Here is a 13,939-nt window from a genome sequence, read left to right as displayed (position 1 = left end):
TTTTTGACACTGGTGCATCGCATTATTTCATCTCGAAACCTTTTGCATCTAAGCATGAGTTGACTTCCCAAGTTATGCATAAACCGTTAGCAGTTGTCTCTCCAGGTAAATGTTTGCTCGCTAATCACGAGATTCCGGATATTTCTGTCATGATGGGTGATTTCAAGTTTCTGGCTTCTCCAATGGTCCTTGGTAACTCGGATATTGATCTTATTCTCGGAATGGACTGGCTTTCTAAGCACAAGGCTCAGCTTGATTGTGCAGCCAGGCAGATTCAATTGACTCATTCGTCTGAGGATGTAATTGTTTTTGCCGCTCGGGATAATACCATCCGTCTGTTTTCTCTCAATGAGAAGGGTGAACTGGATGCCATCTCGCAAATTCCAGTCGTTTGCGAATATCAAGACGTCTTTCCACAAGAGCCTGGCATGGAACCTGTTTGCAAACGTCCTTACAAGATCGGACCTGAAGAGTTGAAGGAGCTGAAGAAGCAACTCGATATTCAAGAGAGAATGGGTCTCATCCGACCTAGTTCTTCTCCGTGGGGTTGTGGAGTTCTTTTTTTGAAGAAGAAGGATGGAACGGACCGACTTTGTGTTGATTACCGCCCATTGAACAAGAAGACTATCAAGAACAAATACCCACTTCCCAACATCAATGAGTTGTTCGAACAACTCAAAGGTGCCCAAGTATTCTCCAAGCTTGATCTCCGTATGGGTTATCACCAGATTCGAATCCGTGAACAAGATATTCCCAAGACGGCTTTCAGGACAAGCTATGGTTCATATGAATACACTGTCATGTCTTTTGGCCTCGTCAACGCTCCTCCGACTTTCTCTCGCATGATGAACTTCATCTTCAACGCCTACACCAATGACTTCGTTTTGGTCTATCTCGACAACATTCTAGTCTTTTCAAAGAACAAGGAACATCATGCCAAGCACTTGCGTTTGGTGCTCGATAAGCTCAGGGAACATCAGTTCTACGCCAAGTTCTCAAAGTGCGAATTTTGCCTCGATGAGGTTCTTTATCTTGGGCATATCATCTCTTCCAAGGGCATTGCGATGAATCCTGAGAAGGTGTCTGCAATTGTGAATTGGGAACCACCTCAGAATGTGAAGCAACTCCGTAGCTTCCTCGGTCTCGCAAGCTATTGTCGAAGGTTCATGGAGAACTTTTCTAGGATCGCGAAGCCTCTCTCAAATCTTCTCCAGAAGCATGTCAAGTACGTTTGGTCTCCGGAATGTGACATTGCTTTCAACACTTTGAAAGAGAAATTGGTTATTGCTCCAGTTCTGACTCCTCCTAATGAATCCAAACCGTTCGAGGTCTTCTGCGATGCCTCTCTTCAAGGGCTTGGTGCAGTTTTGATGCAACAGAAGAAAGTTGTGGCTTATACCTCTCGCCAGTTGAAGCCCAATGAGAAGAACTACCCCACTCATGACCTCGAGTTGGCGGCAGTTGTGCATGCTCTTTTGACTTGGAGACATCTTTTGCTAGGAAGAAAAGTGGACATCTTCACTGACCACAAGAGTCTCAAGTACATCTTCACTCAGCCTAATCTCAACCTCAGGCAGACTCGATGGGTCGAAATGATTCAAGAGTATAATCCGAGTATCGAGTATACTCCAGGCAAGGCCAATGTGATTGCTGACGCATTGAGCAGGAAGGCTTATTGCAACAGTATGATTCTCAAGCCATATCAACCCGAGCTTTGTGAAGCTTTCCGCAAACTTAATCTGCAAGTTGTTCCTCAAGGTTTCCTCGCCAACCTACAAGTCTTTCCTACCTTGGAAGATCAGATTCGCCAGGCTCAACTTCTTGATGCTATGGTGAAGAAGGTGAAGATTGGGATTGCCAAGAGTCAACCCAAGTACAAGTGCTACCGCCTTGCTGACAAGGATACTCTCTTCTTCGAGGATCATATTGTCGTGCTCAAAGGTGACCTTCGTAAAGTGATCATGAACGAGGCTCACAATTCTATCCTCTCCATCCACCCTGGGAGCACGAAGATGTATCAGGACCTCAAGCAGGCTTTTTGGTGGACTCGAATGAAGCGTGAGATTGCTCAGTTCGTGAATGAATGTGATGTCTGCAGAAGAGTGAAGGCAGAACACCAAAGGCCAGCTGGTCTCCTCCAACCTCTTGCCATTCCAGAATGGAAGTTTGACCACATTGAGATGGACTTCTGACTGGGTTTCCAAAGTCCAAGCATGGCAATGATGCTATATTCTTTGTCATCGACAAACTCACTAAAGTGGCTCATTTTCTGCCTACCAAAGAGTCTATTACTGCAGCTCAATTGGCGGAGCTCTATACCTCTCGAATTGTCTCGCTGCACCGCATTCCACAGGTGATCTCTTCGGACCGTGGCAGCATCTTTACCTCAAAGTTTTGGGATTCTTTTCAGAAGGCCATGGGCACCAACATCCGCTTCAGCACAGCTTTCCATCCTCAAACTAGCGGTCAAGTTGAGCGTGTCAACCAAATTCTTGAAGATATGCTCAGGGCTTGTGTTATCTCCTTCAGCATGAAGTGGGAGGATTCTCTTCCATATGCTAAATTTTCCTACAACAACAGTTTTCAAGCAAGTTCGCAAAGGCCCCATTTGAAATTCTTTATGGCAGGAAGTGCCGTACCCCTCTTAACTGGTCCGAAACCGGTGAACGTCAATTTCTGGGAAATGACTTAATCACAGAGGCAGAGGAGATGTGCAAAGTCATTCGAGATAACCTCAAAGAAGCGCAATCGCGCCAGAAGAGCTACTATGATAGTAAGCACCGTGATTTGTCTTTCGAGATCGGAGATCATGTTTACCTCCGCGTCTCTCCAATGAAAGGTACTCGTCGCTTAGGTATCAAAGGGAAGCTTGCCCCTAGATACGTGGGACCTTTCAAGATAGTCAGCAAGAGAGGCGATCTCGCCTATCAACTCGAGCTTCCTTCAAATTTTGCAAATGTGCATGACGTGTTCCATGTCTCTCAGCTCCGAAAGTGCTTCAAGACTCCTGACCGCACCGTCAACATCGAAGACATTGAGCTCCAAGAAGATCTCTCTTATCGTGAGCACCCCGTTGCTATTCTCGAAGAGACTGAACGCAAGACTCGCAATAAGTCAATCAAATTCCCCAAAGTCAAGTGGTCACACCATTCCGACCGTGAAGCCACCTGGGAACGCGAGGATCACCTCTATTCTGAGTACCCGGTGTTCTTTCAGTCCTACATCTTGGGACGAGATTCTATCGTAGTGGTGGAGTGTTGTAACACCCCGGATATGATTTACCCAATATGTAATCCAACTCTTGCCGTTTTCGACGTTAAGTTATATTATTTTCTCGGGTTCGGGTTTTTGTCTCCGTGTGTTGTTATCGTTGTCATGCATCTCATATCATTTCATCATGTGCATTGCATTTGCATATGTGTTCATCTCATGCCTCTGAGCATTTTCCCCGTTGTTCGTTTTGCATTCCGGCGCTCCGTTCTCCTCCAGTGGTCATTTCTACCTTTCTCTCGTGTGTGGGGATTAAACATTTCCGGATTGGACCGAGACTTGCCAAGCGGCCTTGGTTTACTACCAGTAGACCGCATGTCATGTTTCGTACCATTTGGACTTCGTTTGATGCTCCAACGGTTAACCGAGGGACCGAGAAGGCCTCGTGTGTGTTGCAGCCCAACACCCCTCCAATTTGGCCCAAAACCCACCAAAATCCTGTCCATCATCTAGAGCGTTCGATCTCAATCGCGTGGCCGAAAACCGCACCTCATTTGGACACTCGTAGCTCCCTCTACCTCTATATATAGACCCCCTCCTCCAAATTCCGGATCCCCTCTTTCCAAACCCTAAAAAAAACATCTCCGCCGCCTCCGGACACGTCTGGACGGCGCCGGACGTGTCCGCCCGCCGCCGCCGACCAACCAGCCGCTGCCACATGTCCCCGAGGGTACCGCTTCGCCGCCCGCAGCCGCCGGCCGGTGAGGGCCCGAGGCCGGCCCTCTCCTCCGCCGACCGGGCCCCGAGTCCCCTCGCCCTGCGCCGTGTCTTCTTCGCGGCCGAGCCGCCGCCCACCATTGCCGGCCACTGCTGGAGCTCCGCAAGCCGCCGCCGACCGCCGCCTGACGCCCCGTCGTCGGCGCCCCTCTCCGCCCTCTTCGCCGCATCGCCCAAGGCCGGCTCCGGCCAACTCCACTCCGACCGTCCCCGCGCCAAACCCCTCCTCCGGCGATCTACCCCAACTCCGGCGAGCTTCAAGTTCTCCGGCGAACCTCGTGTTCCCTGCGGCCAGATCTGGATCCGGATCTCGGATCGGTTGACTTTTTGCCCGAAACCCTAACTATTTTGCCATGTTCATCACATCGTAACTCCGGATCCGTAGCTCCGTTTTGGGCATATAGCATATCAAATTGTTCGCCCTAGAGATCAGATCATTTCATCTCACTGCATCATTTTCATTTGAGTTCATCTTGATGCCCGAAATGCTGTTGGAAGAATGCTAGTTGAGATATTTGTCAGATCTGCTGCTCCAATTAGATATTTGTCATTTTTGCCATCATTATTGTGTGCATGATATGCCCATGAGCTCTACATGTGTTTTGTTATATGCTTTGTCATCTTTCCAATGGTGCCATCCATGTATTTTTGCGATGTGTGTGGTGACTAGCACAAGCTTGCAAAGTCCTTGATCTGTTTATTTCAATATGCCATATGTTCGTGTTGTTTACTAGTGATCCGTGCCTCTTTTGAGGATGATCAGTAAGGATGTTTTGTTAATATTGTAGTGCTATATCCATCCATGTCTTTGTTTGCAATTATGGAGCACCCTAGATTGAGTCAATCGAGCTCTACTTTTGTCATTTCGTGAATCTAGGAAGATTATCTACTTGTTAGCGATTTTGCCGAGGATGTTGTAGTTGATCCGTGCATGCTATGTTATTGTTCTTGCCATGACTAGCTTGTATAATGTGTATTCTTGACGGGTCTATGCTTAGATTGTCATGACTTGCTCTGTAGTGAGTGCATCGAGCTCGTAAACATGCCTACTTGATATCTGTTTTTGCATGCTCCAGTTTTTCACCAAGTCTGTGATCTGTTTATGTTTTTGCCATGTTCACATGCTTGCAAATGTATTTTATGATCCCTTTTGGCTCAATGTCACTAAGGGACTTCTGTTAAGATCTTTGAGTATCTCCATGCCATGCTTTACTTTGCCATGTTCAGTCCCTGTAGCATATAGTTTTCATGCTCCGGAATGTGCTACCTGATCTGAAATTCCAGACAAGTGTTAATTTCACTAAGTCTGAAATCTGTTTACCAATTGCATTTTTGCCATGCTTGTTTGAACCTGTTAATGTATGAATTGGCCGTAGCTCAGTGTTCCTCTTTCGTTAAGCACCATGAAAGGATTCCCTCCATGTATTTTGTTGCCATGTTTGAGTGCTGTAGCATGTTCATCTTGTTGCATTTAGATGGCTACTTGCTGTATATCGCAGACCGGTGCCATATTTAAATTGCTTGCCATTTCCAAACCGTGACTCCGATTCCGGCGTTCTTTATATCGTTTTCAAGCGATTTCATCTCACCTTTCTAGTGGAACACTTGGATTTCCAAGTTGAGGCCAGGTTCTTTCATCTTTTGTCAAATCTTGCATATGCATCCCGCATCGCATCCCGCATAGCATACCATGTTTGCATCATGTTGTTTGAGTTGTGCACGTGGTTGATTGCATTACTTTTGCTTGTTTGTCTTGTTTGGGTAGACCCGGGAGACGAGTTCGCTAACGAGGAGCCCGTTGATTTTGCTTTCGAGGATCCAGTCAACTCTGACAACGTTGTAGGCAAGATGATCATACCCTCGAAATCACTTCTATCTTTGCTTTGCTAGATGATCGCTCTTTTGCTATGCCTATGCTACGATGCCTACCGTTTGCTTTCATGCCTCCCAAATTGCCATGTAAAACCTCTAACCCACCATGTCCTAGCAAACCGTTGATTGGCTATGTTACCGCTTTGCTCAGCCCCTCTTATAGCGTTGCTAGTTGCAGGTGAAGATTGGAGATCGTTCCTTGTTGGAACATTATTTTACTTGTTGGGATATCACTATATTATCTAGTTATCTTAATGCATCTATACACTTGATAGAGGGTGGAAGGCTCGACCTCTTTTCCTAGTGTTTTGTTCCACTCTTGCCACCCTAGTTTCCGTCATATCGGTGTTATGTTCCCGGATTTTGCGTTCCTTACGCGGTTGGGTTATAATGGGAACCCCTTGATAGTTCGCCTTGAATAAAGCTTTTCCAGCAATGCCCAACCTTGGTTTTACCATTTGCCACCTAGCCTCTTTTTTGCTTGGGTTACCGGAGCCCGAGGATCATCTTATTTAAACCCCCCGGGCCAGTGCTCCTCTGAGTGTTGGTCCACCTCGTCAGCCGCCGGTGGATACCAGGGGCAACTCTGGGCTAGCCTACCGGAAGTTTGGACAATCTGAGTGTGCCCTGAGAACGAGATATGTGAAGCTCCTATGGGATTTGTCGGCACATTCGGGCGGTGTTCCTGGATTTGTTTTAACTTGTCGAAGTGTCTTGTAGAACCAGGATACCGAGCCTGATCGGAATGTCTCGGGAGAAGGTCTATTCCTTCGTTGACCGTGAGAGCTTGTCATGGGCTAAGTTGGGACTCCCCTGCAGGGATTTGAACTTTCAAAAGCCATGCCCGCGGTTATGGGCAGATGGGAATTTGTTATTGTCCGGTTATAGATAACTTGAACCTAAACTTAATTAAAAATGAATCAACTGTGTGAGTTACCGTGATGGTCTCTTCTTGGCGGAGTCCGGGAAGCGAACACGGTGTTGGAGTAATGCTTGCCGCAGGTTGTTCTCTAGTTACTCGTTCGCGCTTTGCTATCTCTTCTCGCTCTCTTTTGCGAATAGGTTAGCCACCATAAATGCTAGTCGCTTGCCGCAGCTCCACATATGTTACCTTGCCTTTCCTATAAGCATAAATAGTCTTGATCGCGAGGGTGCGAGATTGTTGAGTCCCTATGGCTCATAGTTTACTTCCAAACCAGATGCAGGGCCAAACGACTCCGTTCCAGATGACACGTTAGAGCTCAAGTGGGAGTTCGACGAGGACTCACGCCGTTACTATGTATCTTTCCCTGATGATCAGTAGTGGTGCCCAATTGGGGCGATTGGGACCGTGTCGCATGTTGGGTTGGTCTTTTATTTTGGCACCGTAATTGGGCCATGAGTGATTGGTTGATGTAATGCTATTTATGTACTTTGTGTGACGCGGCGAGTGTAAGCCAACTATGTTACTTATCCCCTTATTATGTATTACATTGGATGTTGTGATGGTTGCCTAACTTGCGACATTGCTTTCAATGCGGTTATGCCTCTAAGTCGTGCCTCGACACGTAGGAGATATAGCCGCATCGAGGGTGTTACAGATGATTTCCCGAGAAGATGAGGATCCAACCCTCAAGTACCAGATCCGCTTCATCAATGCAGGAGACTACCTTCTACGTCACCTTACCGAAGCATTCCTTAAGGCTCGCCAAGACCTCCCTTCACTTCTGCACCTCCACCGCCTCGAGAAGAAGAAGGTGGCCGAGCGAGGACAGCAAATCACTGCCTTACAAGCCCACATTACCAATCAGGAGCAACAAATCGAGGAGCTTCGGAAAACCCGCAACCAAACCCCACACAGGAGGCATAGGAATGAATTTCCATATCCACCTCGTAGAAGATCGTCGTCAGGCCACCGACGACATAACCCAAGACTGAATGACAACCTTTTTGCTTCCGTCACTTGTCACGGGTGTGGTGAACTTGGGCACATTAAAAGGATGAGTCCCAACAGGTGGCCGACTGTCGCATACCCATTGGCACCACAAGGGGAGCCCAGAAACTGAAGACTGAACGCCCTTCTCTCCGAGCAGGCATGACTACCAAGTCCGACAACCCCTAGGGTAGGATGAGTCGTGTACCCCCATATGCGTAGTCGAGTCCGTGTGATGGTTCGAATGGAACCACGTTCTGTGTTGCTTGTTTTTATTTGTTTGTGTTTTGATATAAGTCACACATTTTCCCTAGGCAGCTTGTACGCGACTATATCACCTATCGTGTCTTAATGGAATTGTGTGTGGCCTTTACGGCACCTATCGATGTCAAAACCGGCGGATCTCGGGTAGGGGGACCCGAACTGTGCGTCTAAGGTGGATGGTAACAGGAGGAAGGGAACACGATGTTTTACCCAGGTTCGGGCCCTCTTCATGGAGGTAAAACCCTACATCCTGCTTGATTAATATTGATGATATGGGTAGTATAAGAGTAGATCTACCACGAGATTGGAGAGGCTAAACCCTAGAAGCTAGCCTATGGTCTGATTGTCTGTTGTCCTACGGACTAAAACCCTCCGGTTTATATAGACACCGGAGAGGGCTAGGGTTACACAAGGTCGGTTACAAAGGAGGAGATATACATATCCGTATTGCCTAGCTTGCCTTCCACGCTAAGTAGAGTCCCATTCGGACATGAGACGAAGTCTTCAATCATGTATTTTCATAGTCCAACAGTCCGGCCAAAGGATATAGTCCGGCTGTCCGGAGACCCCCTAATCCAGGACTCCCTCAGTAGCCCCCGAACCAGGCTTCAATGACGATGAGTCCGGCGCGCAGTGTTGTCTTCGGCATTGCAAGGCGGGTTCTTCTCCTACTTTAACGTGTTCGTAAGCAGTGTCCGGCTCCACAAATTTTGAACCTCTTGGCTTCTGGGCCCAATAAAGGCTATCTCCCACGCGTCGAATGAATACGAGGTGCTAGGGCATTTTTACATTCTCCCCCTAGCCAGATAAATAAATTGTCTATTAAAGGGATGGGGATTCTTAGATCCAATCCATATCATCCTACCCCAGTGAGAATTCATCAGAGCGTGCTTCGGAAAGATCCATTCCAGCATGGCCGACCTCTGCAGCTCCTCCTCCCGCCCCTGTAGCCCTAAGCCCGGTGATTGGGATAGGTGTTCAGTCCCGCACAGTTGATTAGTCGAGCTGCAGACTAAGGGATTTCTCCCTCCGGCGTACATGGTGCCCGTTCGAGCCGGGCTCGCCACCTACAATGGCGGGGAGCAAGCGGAGAACTTTCCCTGTCCCACCATGGGGGAACGGGTTTGCCTTGTTCCTTACTTACTAAGGGGACTCGGATTTGCAATTCATCCATTACTCCGCGGGCTCCTAGAGTTCTATAGCCTCCAACTACACAATCTCACCCCTGCCTCCATCCTGCACATTGCCGGCTATGTTGCTCTCTGCGAGTTGTTCCTGGGCTGCGAGGCTCATTTCGAGCTATGGAAACGGCTATTTTGCCTTGTCCCTTGCAAACAAAGGGAATCACTTTATGAAGTGGGCGGAGCCGAAGTATGGCGCATCGCCAATACCGGATATTTGTCCGGTACCCCGAAGAAGCCGTCCGAAGACTAGCCTTCAGAGTGGTTTTATATGGAGGATGTCCCCCTTCCGGAGCCTGTTCGATGGGGTCTACCCGAGTTCAACAATGCCCCTCTGAAGAAGCGCCGAAGTTGGCGCCCACGGAGCCCCTAGGCGGAAGACAACGAAGAAGTCCTCTATGTGATGAACCGGATCAAAGCAGTAGCTCGATCCGGATTTACAATAATCGAAGTTATGTTGATTTGCATAATGCGGGGAGTGCAACCACTACAATATCGTGGGCACCCCTTGTGGTGTTATAACGGGGCGGATGACGCCACCCGCTGTGGGCGTAAGGGTCCGGACAATGCTGCCACTCTAGCGAAGATTCTGTCCGAACTGTTCAAGGGCGAGGAAGAGGAGTTCACCCGCATCAAGACACGGGATGGATTCTCCATGTACAATCCTCCAAGCTGGGTAAGTTATATTTCCCTGCTCCCATTTTTCCCGCATTCTTAGTCGTAAGTATTCACCTTGCCACCTTGCGACAGGAATTGCGAAAAGCCATAAAGGAGGTCTGTAGCCCTTCTCCACAACCAGAGGACCCTGACTGGGCCATCGATTCCGGACTCGAAGAAGATCCGGTTATCTCCGTGGAACTGATAGACCGGCAGTTCTATCAGTTAAGCTGCAACGATGCCCCGGTGGCCATTACGGCCGACTATCCCGGACTGCTCCCTGCATTGCAGGTAAGAAAAATCAAAAAGTCCCAACTCCAAAACTAGGATCCCCTTTTAGGCATTTCACCCACCATATACACATGGCATCTTTTACAGGGAAGGCATTCGGGACGCCCTGCCAAACCCGCGGCAACTCGCCAACAAGAGGTGCCGAGGCCGGGTAGGCCAAAAAGGAAGGCGGTCAGGACGGAGACGTCGACGCAAAGGTATAGGAAAAACCCCGCTCTGTGGTTGTCGTCTTTCTCAAAATATAATGACGCCCGCGTTTCTTTAACAGAAAGAACACTCGCCGGAATATGTCCGGCGATGCTGCCAATCAAGCTTCCACCAGTCGAGCGCCAGGACCGGACATAGAGGCGGAAGGCGATATGGGGCAGGCGCCGGATAATCCCCCGACAGAGGATGCAGATAGATTGTCCGCTACAAATTCAGAAGTGGAAAGCGCCATGAATCATAGGCGCCACCGGGCCGTACTCCGCGACGCTTGTTTCTCACTAGAGGCGTTCAACACCTTCAATTCTGGAGAGGCGTACCTCCGTGCTGCTCAAGATGGTCTAGCCAGAGCCACGGATCAGTATGTAAAGGATGTACGGGTGAGTAAATCTAACGATTTATATGTATCAGTAGCCCCTGAGACTTGAAACAGTTAGCAGAACTGATTTAAGGATCATCTATAATGTGCAAGTTCTTACAGAGAAGAATACTAGGCTGTCTCAGGAGCTGGAGGAATGCAAGACCCAACTAGGGGCCGCTCTTGCCGCATTGCAGGAACAGAGAAAGCCCCCCGCTGGTAACATTTACTTTAAAGAATGGTGGTCACCATATAGTGTGCAGCGTGTCTGCAAATCTAACAATTGATTTTGCAGATGAGTTCGGAGAAAGTCTGGGGGACCAGCATGTTATGCGACAGCTAGAAGCTGGCAAACGCATGCTGAGTAAGGTTATGCTGGACAAAAACAGTCTCCAAGATGCCAATGTTAAGCTAAGCGTTGAACTAAAAGACGTTCGGGGCCAGCTGGCGAACTCCGAGAAGGAGAATAAGCGGCTTCGGCGCGGCATTTTTAGTAAGTGCTTGAACGGATCCTGCTAAAGGAGTTCGGCGAAGAAGTCGACTAACAGCGTTATGTCTGTAGGTATGCTGACGGGTCGTCCCGTGGAGGAAATGCCTGGGTCTGCGGGTGATCTTCTGTACGAGCTGTCACATCTGCACGAACAAGTTCGGCAGGTGATGTAGGGCATTGCCCAGGCCTTGTGGCCGTCCGTCTCCCTGTCAGGAGGCGTTGCAGAGCTTGCGGAGAAGCTGATGGGAGCACGGCGGTGCTTCCGTTTATGGAAGATATCAGCCTGCCGACAGGGTGCCAGAGAAGCCTGGGCCATGGTGAAGACATGGTATACCAAGGCAGACCCGAATCACATGGCTGAGGTCAGACCTGTGGGGCCCGACGGAAGAGAGATCCCCGTTAGCTTAGTTTATGGGCAAGTAGAATTAGCCGCAAAGTATTCCCAACAGGATTGTAAGCTAGACCGCCTGTTGGATGGTATAGAGGAGGAGTTTAGTCAGTCTGCATGACTATGTAATTAAAGCAACATGTATAATGCCTTCTAGCCGGATTGTAGATCATTTGTCGTTGTGGACCTTTTCGCTTCAACCTCTGGGCCCGATAGTCCGGAGTGAATCCGAATACCCGCTCAGTTATATAAGAACCGGGGTATGCGTGGAGACCAGGTGTAGGGGTCATTAGTGCTTTATCAGACAAGTTCCCAACTAGTTATGTTATATTACATGGGTAGTAAGAAGCATCTTCCAGGGAGAATAGTTCCGTTAAGGGTTCCTTTCCCTGGGTAAGCATGCCCTAAAGTGCATGTCCGGACTGTGATAAGAAACGCAGAAAAAGCATCTGGGGGCAGATATGGACAATAAATAAAAATCATCTTTTGTTCATGGACCGAATATTCCCTTAAGATTGCTAGCTTTCGGCTTCACCCAGTCTGAGGTACACATCCGGCTGACCCGGCAGTAACAATCGCAGAGGTGCTCCCCTTATGCCCTAGCCAAATTAACGGGAACGTAGGGCATAAATACAAGAGCCAGGCAACCCAGCTTGGCCAAAACTTAAGTCATATCGATGCATATAATGGTGAAAAAAGGTACATGCGGAAGTATAACACATGTGTTGGGCATGAAGCCCGGATAAATAATTTAAGCTTCTGTGAAGGAACCCCCAGGTATGAAGAGTGCGGCCAGCGCATCTTTAATGTGCAAACAGGGCACAAGGTGACCCTTGAAGGCCTAGAGAAATAATAAAAGAAAGAAAGAAAGGAAAACAAGACAGATAATGTATTTGTGAAAAAATGGACAAAGGGAGGGGACTAACATAGAGTCCGGTGCTAGGCGTAGAATCTTCGGAGCCTGGCCGCGTTCCATGGGTTCGGCTCGAGTCGACTCTTCAATGCATCCCGCAGTCGGTATGCTCCACCGGTCAGAACTTGGTCAATAATGAAGGGACCTTCCCATTTGGGCTCAAGCTTGTTCTTTTTCTTATCCGGCAGGCGTAGAACTAGTTCGCCAACGTTATAAGTTTTGGCCCGTACTTCTCTGCTTTGGTATCTGCGAGCCTGTTGCTGATAAAATGCGGAACGGGCTTTGGCTATGTCCTGCTCCTCCTCCAAGGTGTCCAGACTGTCCTGCCGATCGAGCTCGGCTTCTCTTTCTTCGTACATGCGCACTCGAGGTGAGTCATGAATTATGTCGCAGGGCAAGACTGCCTCTGCGCCGTACACCATAAAAACGGTGTATATCCGGTACTACGATTCGGCGTGGTCCGCAGCCCCTAGAGTACGGAAATCGAGCTCCTCTACCCAGTGCGTGTCAGACTCCATTAAGGAACGCACTAATCTGGGTTTAATGCCGCTCATTATAAGACCGTTTGCTCGTTCGACTTGACCATTGGTTTGTGGGTGATAGACTGAAGCATAATCGAGCTTGATGCCCATTTTGCTACACCAGAGTTTTACCTCGTCGGTCGTGAAGTTCGTGCCGTTATCAGTGATGATGCTGTGGGGGACGCCGTAACGGTGTACAACCCCGGATATGAAATCTATCACCGGTCAGGATTCGGCTGTTTTAACCGGTTTGGCCTCTATCCATTTGGTGAATTTATCCACCATGACCAATAAGTAATTTTTCTTGTGGGTTCCCCCTTTAAGGGGGTCCAATCATATCAAGCCCCCAGACCGCAAAGGGCCATGTAATGGGGATTGTTTGGAGGGCGGTGGGTGGCATGTAGCTTTGGTTTGCAAAGAGCTGGCAAACGGCGCAACGTTGGACCAAGTCCTGTGCATCTGCCCTGGCCATTGGCCAATAGAATCCTGTACGGAAGGCCTTGCTTACAAGAGCCCGGGCTGCAGCGTGATGACCGCCGAGTCCGGCGTGAATTTCTGCCAAAAGATTCTGCCCTTCCTTTTCGGAGATGCACCTTTCAAGGACTCCGGTAGTGCTTTTCTTGTACAATTCTCCATCATGGACCCATGTAGGCCTTTGATCGCCGCACTATGCAGCGTGCCTCATTTTGGTCCTCTGGAAGTTCCTGTCTAGTTAGGTAGGCCAGGAATGGTTCTGTCCACGGGGCAATAATGGCCATTATTTCGTGGGCTGAAGGTTTTATTCCGGTGGCGGAGCCTCCGATTGTGTTAGAGAGTTCGGTATCGGGTATTTTGGCTGGGTCCGGACTGTTGTTACCGGTGTCCCCTTCCCATGCTACGGATGGCTTGAAGAGCCTTTCCA

The sequence above is a fragment of the Triticum aestivum genome, chromosome 2A, assembly GCF_018294505.1.
Source record: "Triticum aestivum cultivar Chinese Spring chromosome 2A, IWGSC CS RefSeq v2.1, whole genome shotgun sequence".
NCBI classification, from domain to species: domain Eukaryota; kingdom Viridiplantae; phylum Streptophyta; class Magnoliopsida; order Poales; family Poaceae; genus Triticum; species Triticum aestivum.
This window is presented reverse-complemented; position numbering follows the sequence as displayed.